Source organism: Panthera uncia, chromosome F2, assembly GCF_023721935.1.
Source record: "Panthera uncia isolate 11264 chromosome F2, Puncia_PCG_1.0, whole genome shotgun sequence".
NCBI lineage: Eukaryota > Metazoa > Chordata > Mammalia > Carnivora > Felidae > Panthera > Panthera uncia.
In genome coordinates, this window is record NC_064812.1 from 71,902,231 (window position 1) to 71,917,485 (window position 15,255).

The 15,255-nt window shown below is 40.2% G+C and overlaps 1 protein-coding gene across 2 annotated transcripts in view; it reads left to right on the plus strand.

The window, feature by feature from the left end:
• Positions 1-15,255, plus strand: part of TOX (thymocyte selection associated high mobility group box) — a 302,110-nt gene that overhangs the window by 40,099 nt on the left and 246,756 nt on the right. The gene's annotated exons all lie outside the window — the stretch shown is intronic.

A 15,255-nucleotide genomic window follows, 5' to 3' on the forward strand; every position in this document is an offset into this window, starting at 1 on the left:
AGCTCGATGAGAGGGACATTCGGAGACCCAAGGGCCAGAGCAGTGAGATACACATTCTTGGCCAAGCACCACGCCTCTCCTGGTCCTGTCTCATTTAGAAGTGTATAGCCTCACTCCTGCAGAGACTTTATGGTGCACAACCGAAGCAGACACTTTAAACTTACATGCGTTCTCAAGAACAGGTAAAACCCTTCTGCACGAGCTCACAAGGGAAAAAGGGAGCCAGAGTCGCAGCACCGACACGGGCATCTGCGAGCACGTTAGGAAATAGAACACTTCCTCTCATCGTTAGAGTCTTTAAATTACAGACGGGAACGTTCGTTACTTCAGGGAAAGTTGTCACCTGTGACTGCAGTAGAAGTCCTCAGAGGTGTTCATCCCAGACCAGAGCCACCTTGTGCAATCAGTGGGGTTCTGATACCACAGGACAGAACTCTGCCTGGAACACAGGTCCTGCGGAGCTGTGTGGCCTGACCCCGTCTCACTCTCCCTACCTTCGATTTGCTTGGTAAAATGAAACAAAGTCCTATTGGCTTTTGGGGGGGTTTGTGAGGATTAACTTATGAGATGATATATGTGAAACTGCTTTATATAAAGTGCAATACAAGTGATATTCTTTCTGGTATTGCTGCTGATAGAGTCATAGTTGTTGTTTGTGTTATTAGACTATGTCTTCCCTGAGTTTGAGTATTTGGAGAGACCCTTTATGATGCAACCAGAGAACTTTATAAAGCAGAATCTAATAAAATGTGGGGCTGGCGTTTGGGGTGCTAAAAAGATCTGACCTATGATTCCTAATGGAAAGAGTATCTTTTTGACGAGAGAAATGGTGTCACTTAAAATCGACATGAGAGAGAGTTTTTTTTTTTAAATTTTATTTTAGAGTGAGAGAGGGGGAGAGTGTGTATGAATTGGGGACAGAGGCAGAGGGAGAGAGAGAGAGAGAGAGAGTGAGAGAGAGTCTCAAGCAGACTCCATGCTTGGTATGGAGCCTGACATGGGGCTTGATTCCATGACCCTGGGATCATGACCTGAGCTGAAATTAAGAGTCGGATGCTCAACCAACTGGGTCACCCGGGCACTGTGAGATAGTTTTGTTGTAATTAATAATTATAGCAAAAAAACTACCAGCATGAAAAATAGCCATCATATTAATCACATTGTATATTTCTATCCCCCCCAGGAAATAGAGGTTTTCAAGTAGGAGGAGGTCAAGAACATGTATGTTTAGTTTAACATGATGTCGAACCTATCTATTTGACATTATTCAGATTTTTTTTTAATTAAGTAGTCATGGGCGCCTGGGTGGCTCAGTTAGTTGAGCGTCCAACTTTGGCTCAGGTCAGGATCTCGTGGTTCATGGCTTCCAGCCTCGCGTCAGGCTCTGTGCTGACAGCTCAGAGCCTGGAGCCTGCTTGGATTCCGTGTCTCCCTCCCCCTCTGCCCCTCCCCACTTGTGCTTTCTCTCTCTCTCAAAATGAATAAGTAAACTTAAAATTAAAAAAAAAATTAAGTAGTTATGTTTGGTTTGTCTCCAATTTCACCAGTGTAAAAATTCACATTCAGCGCTATAGGCAAAGCCAGAGTTAAGCATCATTTAGAGACCCTCCCACAATACCTTCTTTGTCTCTGTCTCTGATATTTCTCTATACAAGTCTTCCTCGACTTACAACGGGTTTGCTTTCCGACGTGTAATATACTTTACCCTGCCAGACAGCATAGCTCAGCCTGGCCTACCTTAAACGTGCTTGGAACACTTACATTAGCCTACAGTTGGACAAAATCATCTAACCCAAAGCCTATTTTGTAAGAAGATGTCGACTCTCCCACATAATATATTGAATACTGTACTGCAAGTGACGAGCAGAATGGTTGCCAATGTATCAGTGGTTAACCCTGGCGATCACGGGGTTGACTGAGGGCTGCGGCCGCTACCACCGTTCAGCATCGTGACAGAGTAGTGTACCCATAGCACTAGCCTGGGAGAAGATCAAATTCAAAATTCAAAGTATGGTTTCTACCGTGTGCATGATGCTTCCACACCATCGTCAAGTCAAACAATCATAAACCATCTTAAGTTGGGGACCGTCTGCAGTAAGAGGCTCCTTGTATCACTGGATAGTTCGTTGTAGCTCGCTTTGTTGAACGGCTGTGGTTTTCACTTCTTGAACAGCCTTCCCTAACCAACCCCTTGCAATATGACGTCTACGTCAACCCTCTTACTGGTATGCTTTCCCAGAGACAAACATTGAATTCTTTCAGCCAAGTCATTCGTACCATTGCTGGCTTCTCGTGGATGTGTATTGCCCAGTGGACGTCCCTCTCCTTGAAAGATTCTTCTTACTTGGTTTACAGCACCTTACTCTCTCTGGGCCCTTCTGAGCCCTTTAGCCTTCTCTCTCTCCTTGCATGGACACTTCATGACCCCTCAATGATGGGCAAGCCATTCGACCAGAAAAAAAAAATTATCCTGACATTTGTCAAAATAGTCAGGAAGACTTTATTCAAGACTCTTGAAAGAGGTGGTGTCACGACTGTTGCAATAGGGAAGAGAAAACAGGACCAATTCTAACCACAGTGAGAATAAGTGGGAATTTGTAGGAGCTAGTTTGAGGCATGTAGGGGTTGGTGGAGGGAAAATTACTAAGGGTAATGACAAAGATTAGGGGAAATTCTTGCCAAACTGATTCTTGCTGCGGGCAGGCCAGGGTGATCATATAGTAAGCTCAGGATGATAAAAGGTGCAGAATTGGATCAGATATTGATGGGGCGGGGGAGAGAGTCTCTCTAAACTGGCTTCGCAGGACTCTGACTAAAACTGTGTGCTGCATGGACAGACTCTGAAGGCCACGGTGGAGGCACAGTGAGACACGGGCTCTGAGGAACCTGACTAACGTTTGGTCAAGGAGAGAGCTTTGTCACTTTTCAACTGTTGCCTTTCTCTTTGCCTTTCGTTCTCTAGTGGGCATGTCGATTGGCATGGTTTTAGCTATGACTCTGTGATGCTGCCTAAAAGACTATCCTAGCTAGACTTCGAGCGCTGTGAGTCTTGAGTTTCATATTTGCAGATATTTTCAGGCCAGTATATCCAACAGCAAACCTATCAGCTCTCTCCCTCTCACCACTTTTTGCCATGATTGTCTGTGTTCTTCTGGTCCTTCGAGCTAAAAACCTGGAAGTCTTCTTTGGCTGCATCCTTTTCTTCCTCAATAAGTTTTATCAATAAATTTTGTTCATTTGTCTTCTTGGATTCTGATTGAATCTCTGCTTTCACCGGTTCTGTCTCACAGCTGTGTCACGGTGAGAACCTTTATCTGCTGTCTCTGCCTTCAGTTCAGCTTACATGGAACAGACCGCCCGGTGGTCTGACCTTCCTCAGTCACAATGTAATTCTCTGATCCCTCGAGTGGCTGCTTACCTTCTCTTGCATGAAACCTTAAACCTTGTATGGCCTGCTCACGATGCTCGCCCGATGTTTCCAATGCCCTGGAATCTCATGTTCTCGCTGAGCGTTGGACGTTCCCACCTTGAATGCTTGTGCTTGACCCAAATTCTTGAAGCACAGAGTTAAGGGCTACATCCTACTTCTCAATTTTTCCCAATATCCGTTCACCTTGATTTTGTTTTCAAATTTCAATTTCTGTGTATAACATTCGGAAGCAGACTGCTATATTTTCGTACTTAACATTAACACTAATTTTGTACTATATTTTATCGTCATGTCATCATCTATTGTGAATAATGTCTCAGCAATTAGGTTGAACGTTAGGAGCCACACATTTTTCATCTAGATCCATCTGTTTATCTTAAGGGACACATCTTAGATAAATGTGAATTCAATACTTACTGCTTCATCGATGATCAGTGATCTTACCAGGAAAATGTTTTACTCTTCACCTGCTGTTTTTCCTCTGTTCTACAAATACTCAACGTTTTGTTAAGAAATGCAAATGTAAGAAGATTATTTACTGGGTAGTTATCAAATATTTCTCGGGCACACTTATCCTATGAGCACTTGGACAGCGGTAATAGCAGAACACGGTTCTTTGCCTCTCTTCAGTTGAAGTTTGAGAGATATTTGTTCAGAGAACCTAAATACAGCATGTTTGCAAACAGATTTATTATTGGAAAAATTAGGAACTGAGAGGTGAAGTGATTTGTCCAAGAACAGAAGTGAAGAATTAAAATTATTATGCACAATCTTTTTTAAAATTTTTTTAACGTTTATTTATTTTTGAGGAAGAGAGAGAGAGACAGAGTGCGAGTGGGGGAGGGAAAGAGAGAGAGGGAGACACAAAATCCGAAGCAGGCTCCAGCCTCTGAGCTGTCTGCACAGAGCCCAACGTGGGGCTCGAACTCGTGAACTGTGAGATCGTGACCTAAGCCAACATCGGCGCTCAACTGACTGAGCCACCCAGGTGCCCCTAAACAATCTTTTTTTTTTTTTTTTTTGTTTATGCCAATGCAATCTTTAAAAAAAAAAAAAGCAAAATATATAAATAACAAGGACAGTGGGAAAATAGGGAAATGTTGAATGAACTTTTTTTTAAGTTTAATTATTTATTTTGAGAGAGAGAGAGAGAGAGGATCCCAAGCAGTCTCCTCACTGTCAGTGTGGACCCCAATATGGGTCTCAAACTCATGAACCGTTAAATCATGACGTGAGCTGAAATCAAGAGTCTGACGCTTAACCGACTGAGCCACCCGGCAACCCGAACGTTGTATGAACTTTGAAATTTAATGCTTTATCTTTGCATAATAATATCTGCAGTCCACACCAGATCCATGTTATTTAGGCGAGGGTCTACGAAGGGATTGCCTGGTCACAACTTAGAGGTATATTTTGGGGTCCTTTGAAGGGCAGAGGGGTGAATGGAGCATACTATGTTATGTCCTTTCTAGATGGAAACACGTAATGTTGTTTAAGTCAGGTCTTCCCAATCTGTCCAAGTGGAGACTCTCAATTTCGATTAAGTAGATTTATGGAGGCCATGAACATTGTTCTGTAGCTCAGGGATTTGTGTTTAATTTTCTGGGATACCGTCCAATGATAATGTCTTGAGGATTTGAATTTCTGTGATAGGAAAACTAAGATTAAAAAATATTCTACCATCCATGCTGACCTCAAAATAAATTGGACTCTGAATAGCACGGCCAAGATCCCTACAACCCCACCAACCCCAATAACTCTTGGGTTTCAAACAATGTGCTTGGTGTGGTTTTGCTTCCTACGGTTTTGGGTATTTGTTGTTGCTGTTGTTGCTTTTACTCATTTTCTGAGGTTTTCCTGATGGTTTCTAGGGCACAGCAAAGTGATATTTAACAAAACGCAGAGATCACAATGGTTATGGAATCTGACAAAGTCCATACAATGCAGAATGTCTCTAACATATTCTGAGATGATAAGCCAGAAGCATAGATAGAAGTTTGCATGTTTCCAGGTGGGGATTTGTTGTATGGACTTTTTGTTGGTATTTGAAGCCTTAGTTTAGAGATTCAACTCATTTTATCATTGCGTAGGTATAGGAGATCCATAAAAAAGTGTGCATGTGTTGTGCTTAACTTTCTAATTAACCTTAAACTTGTTAACCATTCTGAGGAGAGACAAAATATGGAAGAATCATTTAGTTGTAAAATTATTTGTAAGTAGCTGCCTTGTCATATATTTGGATTAATAAATTAGATTAATTACTCGTAGCCAGTATGATAAATACAAGTATTTTGAGTCCCACAGCAATTTTCAATAATGCCAAGCAAACTGAATAACATTTCCCACATTTTAATGAAAATATGAAATGGAAATGAAATTAGCACCACTCCTATATGTTGTAAATAATAGATTTTGCTCTGTTTAGTTATATTATTAAACCTGGGGCACTTATAATAGCTGTAACTAATAATGGAAGAATTAGAAATACTATACCCAGTAAGTGACATGCATGCTTAGTCATGGTTCCCAGTGGAAAACATTCCAACTGGAAAAGATAGTCTCATGGTTTACAAAGATCTCTGTAGTTTCAAATTTTCAGTGATCTGCAGCTATGTGTCTGTTTTCAGAACAAGATATCAAACAGCCAATTCTTTCATTCACTGCTATATAACTTGCCAAAAGTAGCATGATTTATTTAAACAAAAAAAAACAGTAATTTTACTTAAAAAGTTTTTTAATGTTTATTTATTTTTGAGAGAGAGAGAGACAGATAGACAGAGTGTGACTGGGTGAGGGCAGAGAGAGAGAGGGAGACACAATCTAAAGCAGGCTCCAGGCTCTGAGCTGTCAGCACAGAGCCCTGCGCGGCACTTGAACTCATGAGCCGTGAGATCATGACCTGAGCTGATGTCAGACGCTTAACCAACCGAGCCACCCAGGCACCCCAAAAAACAGTAATTTTAAAAAATGCCCTCTATATAAAGCTGTCTTCTCAGCTCTTGTTCTTGAGTAACAATCCTCCTATATCATTGGGATATGATGATGCTATTGGTCCCTGCAGTCCAGCAGAGGCAAAATGCCAGTGACAAGAAAAGAAAATGGAATTCATACTGTTCCTACCCATAAGGCAATATACTTAGGGATGTTATTGCAAAAAAGGTCTCTTTTTTTCTTTTTTTAATGTCTATATCAGAATACCTTGATGATCAAGGAAGGGTACCGTTGAAACTGGTACTCTTACACTGATTAGAAATGCATGTCTTGTTTCCTTTTTCTTCTTATTTTTTTAATGTTTTATTTATTTTTGAGAGAGCACACGAGTGGGGGAGGGACAGAGAAAGAGAGAGACAGAGGATCCAAGGCGGGCTCTGTGCTGACAGCAGTGAGCCCCATGTGGGGGATGTGGGGCTCGAACTCAAGAACTGAACCATGAGCTCATGACCTGAGCCGGAGTCAACCGACTGAGCCACCCGGGCACCCCACTGTTTCCTTTTTGATTAGCAAGTTGATCTATTTGCTTGTGTAGTCACAAATTTAAAAAAAAAAAAAAGGACTACAATGTTTGAGCTGCAATGAATTTCAGCTCCTTCAGCATTTACTTGAACACCTATTATGTGTAACCAGCTGTTCCTTAGGGAGGTTGAGAGAAAGAGAGAGAGAATACAGGCCAATTAGAGGAAGGGCAGGCCTTTAAAGAACTTGAAAGGTGATCTCCTTGAGAATCATTTTAACTTTATATTTATCCCTTTATATTCATTTTTTGGTCAAGTGATAAAATTATCAGAATATTCTACAATACTCTGTCCAAGGGGAAACCGTGAAACTTAAAAAACAAAAAAAATACAACAGAAAATTTAGAAGAGTGTGGAATTTCTTTTAAATTACTGATTTATCTAGGTTTAACTTCTTTGACCACAGCTCTAAGTAGCTAGATCACAGTGCTACAGAGCCAATAATTTGAGCTACTCAAGGGTGGGTATAGATTAATATCCAACTGAAGATCTATGCCGTAAATCCTCATAAGCACCTGTGGTCAAAACCTAGATTCACCTGGATGAAGTAGGCAGCTAATTATTGTCCAGATTTCCTTTCAGTTTTGCCTTTCTAGGCCCAACCAGAATTTAACACTTCAGGGCAATGTAACCAAAACAAAACCCCCAACAAACAAACAAACAAACAAGGTATGTGGAAGCTTGACTGTCTCATAATTCCAAAATTAATGCATTTTAATCTTTCTGCAATTCTTTTCCCAGAAATTCTTTGTATCTTGTACTTTTAAATGCACTACTAATTGAAATTAATACATAGATAGCTATGGCAAGCTGTCAGTAGAATTCCATCATTGAGCCGTTAATTAAGAAAAGAGCGTTTTCGTTTGTGTAGATTAATATCAGTCTCTGAGTGGAGAGCATTCCCATTCCATATGAAGCTTAGCTTTGTAAACTTGTCCAGTCCCTAAGACCTAAGCAGGTGGCTGGTACTTTGTAGTGTGTGAAAAGAATGGCCAGTATGTCAACACAAGTGTGAATTGAGTGTTGACATTCTGAGACTTCGGTTTTGTTCCAAAGCCACCCCACCCCTCCAATCCCCATACTTCCTGGTTCCCTCCTGCCTTTTTGGTGGGATCTCATTGAATCAGACACTAAACTTGCCTTACCCTTGATCCCTCCCCATGCCTATGGACTTTTCATGATTATTGTAAAAGCATCAACTCAAGTGAGAAAATATTTCCACCAAATTGTTATTTATAAAGTGGCTAGTGATCACTGTCTTCTGTAGATGCAATCCTACCTGAAAAATCAGAAACACCGTTTTCTCCCTTTGAAAGGTATTTCTAGCTTTATCTGTGGTTAATATTCTCCATCTTACAGGGATTTTTTAGAAATGCTTTTGTTTAGGATGCAGTCGTGTGATAGCATTGGTCAGTCACCTTTCCCATCCCCGCCAAAGATAATTGCACACTTTTACCTCTTTTTCAGACTTGATATCTCACTGACCTCCTCATTTTCACAAGATGACCTTGAAACACTCTTCAGGAGAAAATGGAGGTTACCAAGTGCGCAAATATTTCCTTGTAGCCATCACGTCTAAACCTGTCTGCACACACATTTCATTCTTCCTTGATGTGCTTTGTCCATCCGTCTCTCTCTCACATCTGTCTTGAGTCTCTCTGGGTTCCAAATATGCTCATGCCTCTCCCATCTTGAAATGCAAATACTTAAACCCAAGTTGCCTGTAGCTTTTGATCCTGTCTTCTTCCATTTACAACCAAGCTTTCTGAAAGGTCAGTCTGCTCATGTTTCAGACTGTCTTCACCTGTTCTGACTCTTCATTGCCCTACACAGTAAACCCTTGGACTGCTGGTAACTTGTCCTGCAAATATTCCACAAGATGAGCAAACATTTCTAATAGATTTTAACTTGATAAACGAACAAGGTCTTGAAATACGAGTAGTACATGGCAGCAAATGTCAGATGATCACAACGAAGTCAATGGTTCTTGAAATTCGCACTTGATATACAAGCGCTTTGGATTAAAAGCGTGTTTCCAGAAGGCATTATGCTCACAAAGCAAGGTTTTACCACACTTCCTCAGGCCCTTATCATTTTTAAAGGTCAACCATGATCTCCATGTTGCCAAATCCACTGACCACTGTCCTTTGTGAAATGTTTCCTCACAGTATCCGAATCAAGGTAAAATGTATCCTATTTTTTCTTGTACCTTCTTGCCTTTTCTCCCTATGTTCCTCTTCTTCTGTGGACCTCTTAGATCGATGAGCCAGTGCTTTTTAATTCACTGAAAATTGTGTTCTGTTTTGGACATGTCTGGTTGGAGTGTGCTGAGCTTGTGAACGTAACTGCTTGCGTTCCCCAGGTCTCATCTTTGAACCCCTTTCCAAAAGCGTGGTTTTCCAGGGTGATCAGTCCCAGACAAATGGCTTCAACCACTACCCATAAACCGAGGTCTCTAAAATCATATCTTCAATGGATTTTTCTTCTTATTTCTAAGCCTCTATATTCAATTGCCATTTCGGCATCTGTACTTAAATATCTTGCATTTCAAAATCAGGAGGTTCAAATGCAACACACTTCCTCCCAATCCTGCTTCTTTCTTTGCTATAATCTGTAAGGTAGAGAATTGTACTATTTGTCTGGTCACCCAAGCCAATAACCTGGGGATTCTAGATTATTTCCTCTTCTCATCCTCTACATCCAATGGCCTGCTCTGTTCTTGAACTCAGTCTCCTTCCTGTTCCCCACCATCATTTGCAACTTCCTCTCCCTGCGGTTAGCCTTCATCACTTCTCACTGGATCAGTTGGATACCCATTCTTCTTGCTGTCAACTGCTTGGTGTGGCACACAGACCCTCCTAGTTGGCCTCCCAGTTTCCTCCCAGGTGTCTGCTCTCAGCATTCCCTCACATGCATGGTGCCCTTCATTCTGCACGTGCCTTGTTGTTTTAAGGCACCATGAATGCACAGAGCCTACTCTCCCTGGCTCAAATGCCTCTTTCCTGCTTCCATATCGCCCCTTCCGGGAAACCCTCTGAGCCATCAGCGGCTTCTGTCTACCTTATCTTAACCTGAGGAGAGTAGGTAACATTACAACTGTTGGTGAAGTGGTTATGAACACAGGCTCCGCAATCGGTTTGGCTGGGAGTGTGGCTAGACTCCAACACTCACCTCATGATGGTACAGCAAGTTACCTCACCTATTTGTGCCTCGGTGTCCTAATCTCCAAAATGGAGGTCCCCGGGGTGCCTGGGTGGCTCAGTTGGTTAAGTGTCTGACTCTTGATTTCTGCTCAGGTCATGATCTCCTGGTTTGGGAGTTCGAGCCCTGCATTGGGTTCTGCACTGACAGTGAGGAGCCTGCTTGGGATTCTCTCTCTCTCTCCCTTTCTCTGCCCCTCCCCTGCTCACGCACACACCCACCCACACACACACACACACACACTCTCTCTCTCTCTCTCTCTCTCTCTCAAAATAAATAAATAAACTTTTAAAAAGTTGCTTTTCTTTCTATTCTTTTTCTTTTTTCTTCTTCTTCATCCCCTTTTTTCCTTTTCCCTTCTTCTTACCCTCCCCTTTTCTCCTCTTTTTCTCTTCATCATCCTCCTTTTCTTCCTTTTCCCTTTGCCTCTTTCCTCTCTGTGTTTTCTTCTTCGTTCTCTGCCTCCCTCTCCTCCTTTATTAGAATTTTCCCCACGAGAGCTGTGTGGAGGCTCTGTGGGTATTGGGACTAAATTATAAATTCAATTCCACACCCCATAACCCGTCACAGAGAATGTTATTTTATGTTCTTATTGGATATTGGGAAAAATATTGTTTTCTGCCTTTAAAAAATTATTATTTCCATGATTCAGAGTTAGTGAATATGTTTTATTGAATTAATGACAAAATACAGATGCCTTCAGGAAACCTGTGTGAATGCTAAATATGAAAGAATGAGTTCTTATATAAATGTATGCTAAGCATAATTATGTCAAACACCTATATCACTTTTTATGTGCCAGGCATGGTTAAAAGAACGTTGTGTTTATAAACTCATATTATTATTTTCCCCATTCATAAGGTCAAATATCACAAGGTTTTTTCCAGTTCACAAAGTTAGATTACTTATTTTATCCATAACAATTGTACACAGTAATTATTATTATAATTATACCTTTCAAGCTGGAAGTGAAATGACACATATGATTTTATATCTTGGAAAGCCAAGGAAAGAAATGTCATTCTCCATGAAAGAAAAGTGTAGGAAAAATCTTTATTGTGTCAGATATGTAAATTATTTTAAATAGGTAAAATAAAGTCTTCATTTTTTAAACTTGTGCCCACAATTCTAATCTGGGATGTAGTTTTGTTTGTTTGTTTGTTTGTTTGGTTGGTTGGTTGGTTGGTTTTGTGTTGTTTAAGATTTTATTTGTAAGTCATCTCTACACCCAACATGGTGCTTAAACTCAGAACCTCCAGATCAAGAGTCCTATGTTCCACCGACTAAATGAGCCTGGTATCCCAGAGATGGAGGGTTTGTTGTTTTTTTTTAACATTTACTTATGACAGAGAGAGAGAGAGAGAGAGAGAGAGCAAGCTGGGGAGGGGCAGAGGGAGAGGGAGACACAGAATCTGAAACAGGCTCTAGGCTCTGAGCTGTCGGCACAGAGCCCGATGCAGGGCTTGAACTCACAAACTGTGAGATCATGACCTGAGGTGAAGTCGGATGCTTAACTGACTGAGCCACCCAGGTGCCCCAAGATTGGAGTTTTTAACAGGAATTAATCTTTTCTGTTTTTTGTAACAGAAGGACCCTGATTCTTGGAGTGAATTTCTATCTCCTCCACTTACAAAGAGTAGCTTTGGGCCAGCCAACCTTGTGGAAAGCGTAAGCTTCAGTTTCCCTCAGTGGATTTGGAAGGAGGGAACTTGTTTAGAAATAACGTGTTATGTTTGTTCTTATTATAGTTTTAAATTGGAACATTTGCTAAGCTATATGTTTGAAATAGCTTTTTTTTTCTTTACCACAAATGAAGAATCCTTGGAACTTTGATTTTCGGTACTTAAATAGGTTTAAAAAATGATAGCATACCAACTCTCCTTCTTTTGGATTTGCGGTGACATTAAGAGGTACTAAGAGGGTCTGTAGCAAACGTACTTATGCAAGTTGATTTAACTAAGTATTTCTTGTGACCATCTCCTCCTCCACCCCAATATCTATTAATATTTCCAGGCACATTAGCGATCTGTGGGGTGCAGTTTGTGTGTTTGCCAATGTGGGCTCAATCCTAGGAAATGTAATACATTGTTTTTGCTAACATTAAGTGTTTCTGCATTTCAGTCATAATGAGCTTTTGGTCATGATGAATTTGACCTCCAAACATGGAAGTTGAGAATAATTGGTAGTGAACAGGAAAATCAATTTGCAAACTAGACTCTTTGGGAGAATTTTTTGGTTTTTTTCCTTTAACAGTAGTAGTTAGGGCCTATGAGTTTAGATGGCCTTCATACTATGATTCAATTCAACATTTTGCAGAGCAGGAAAAGTAATAAATGTCACCTAAAGAATTTGGGGGGAAGTTTTGCAGTGCAAGGAACTGGTGGGATCTATTGATTTCAGTTGTGGAGACAAATAATATGAGGGGAGAAGGCAGGCAACCCATAATTAGTAAAGAACAGGAGTTCTTTTTTGTTAGTCACTGTGACAAATATTTAGTATTATGAGCTTTAACTTGTATTTGTTATTAGATTTTTGTACTGCAGTCAGTTAAGATTGTAAGCATTTGACTACATTATTAATCTGTTCTCAAAAGAGAATCTGTTGGGGTGTCTGGGTGGCTCAGTTGGTTGAGCATCTGACTCTTGATGATCAGACTCTTGATGGGATCAATTCATGATCCCAGGGTCATGGGATCGAGCCCTGCATCGGGTTCCACGCGTGGAGCCTGCTTAAAATTCGCTCTCTCCCTCTCCCTTTGCCCCTGTCCTCTGAGTACCTTCTCTCTCTCTCTCTCTCTCTCTCTCTCTCTCTCTCTCTCTCTAAAAAAAGGACAACTGTTGTGTGGCTGTTTCACTCATTTGTACTTTGATTTGACCCAATAATTGAAAAGGATGCTAATGAAAGTTCATTCACGTTCCTTTGACACGAATGTAACCAACTTCCTGCTTGTCTAGGCTTTCACCATGACATATTTGCTCATAAATTATCCAGCAACACAAATATGAAACTATTTTAAGTCCTTTCCTGACTGGTAGAGATTTTATTGGGCACTGTAATACCATGTAATGCCTTTTACTCTTCCCAAGACCGGCATTCAGCAATCTCCAAGAAGGAGGAGTTTGGTTCTGTGTTCCCCATGGTTTTGGTGCACTTTCCCTCTTTTTTTTTTTTTTAATGTTTCTCCTTTTTTCCTGTGTGGCTTTTGTAACTGATGTTGATCATTTGACCAATTTGGCTATCTGTTGTCTATTTGGAAGAACACAACCATCAAAATTGTACGTTTGCTTGTTTCAGGGAGAATTTTGCTCTTCTTAAGCCGGCATTGGTAAATCATGGAAACGTATTTTTCACTCATTGGTTTTGCCAATATGTAGGACTTAACCTGATGATATGACAGTTTTCGCTCTCTGCGGAACATGAACTTCGGCTCTCTTGTGAACTCTTAGAAGGAGGGAGCCGGGAGCGAAAGAGACAGAACCTTACCTTGGAGTGGAATTTTGTTTCTATTTTAGTCCACAGAGAGGGTGTGCCATTTTCTTTTTCCTTCTGTCGTCTCTGAAGGTATAAATGCTTGGCTCTGTGACAAAGCTGTTCTGTGGAAAGCCTCTGAGTTCCAGACTTAGCCTTTGTAACTAGCTAAATGGTTAAGAATGAGTCCTTTAACTTTTCTGGACTCCGTTTCCTTATGGAAAAGCAAGAGGTTGGATTATACTGTCTTTAGTCTGATCTGAACTAGTGTTCTGGGATTCCAACATGCAAGTCCTAAAAATATAATGAGACATGAAACTTGCACTAAGTCACTTCCTCTAAAAAATCATTAATAACAAAACTTGCTAGCTACTTCGTATTAACTTTGCAGGACAACAGAGGGTAATAATGGCTGCTGAATCACTGAAAACCACGAACTAACGCACAGTTGCAATCCAAATTAGTCACATTTATTCTCACCATCGCTTCACTCCTTTGCCCATTTGAAGTTACTGTGATTATTTTTTGCTAGCTCTTTGGGAGAACTGGGTTATTTTTTTTTAATTATGAAAATGTTATTTCAGTAAATGTAATTTAATTAAAATGAGTATTTCTGCCAACTGTTTTAAATAAATACAGTATTCTTTTGCTGGTATGAAAGGAGTTACTATTTGCTGTCTCATTTCCTCACTAATATGCTGGTGTGTTTCGCTTGAACCTGAGCTTGTGGAAGTTTATTCTTAACCAAAGCAGTTCCTTTTTCATGTAAGTAGGCTAAATGTGAATTGGGCAGCCTTGGGGTGCTTTTTTGTTCACTTTTAAAAAGCCCCCTCAAGGGGGCCCCTTTTAGAAATGTAGAATCATATGTTTGGAAGATTGATCCAAATTAACATTAGAATGGTCCTTTTATTTTTAAAAATTATACAGACTATCTCAAATATGCTAAATTGACATAGATTGAAATAAAACTGAATAGGGGAAGTAAGATTTCTTGTTTTATTCTACCTTTGAGGTGAAAGCACTGAAATCAGAGAGAAAATGTCGTGTATGTTAGGGTACAATTTCTGCCCCTAAAATACAGAAGGAAATGTATTTGTACAAAAGGCCCAAATTAATGTCATTCATTTTCCTCTGACTTTATGTGCCCTAGAATGGTGCACGCAGATCAAGAGTTTATATGTTTTGACTTTTGAGAAGCTTGTTTATTTTTAAAGAAATATTACATTAATAAATTCCTAGAATTACGTTTTTAAATCATCTTGTTGGTAGAAATGCCGGCACTCGGTGAAGTATATTCACGTGTCCTTCTATTTTGTAAATTGTATAGCAGGTTTTTTTTCCCCCAGACAATGCAAACATTTTAATTTGTTGGAAAGGGCTGAACCATTAAATATCAGTCAAATTGCTTAAACTGATTTTTAAAAAATATGCTGGAAAAGCAGAGGGTTACAAATTATGCTTTGGCTATAATTCAGGGCTATACAATAACCCAGGTCCCTAAAGGTCTGAAAAGAATGACAGAGAAGCCATGATTTTCAGACGTGTGCATTATATATGCTAATAGCTTTGCAGTGAGAAAGGTTTATATCCTCGTAATAGAGGAAACATTCATTTTTAGCATTTCAGACCATGGGGAACATAGTA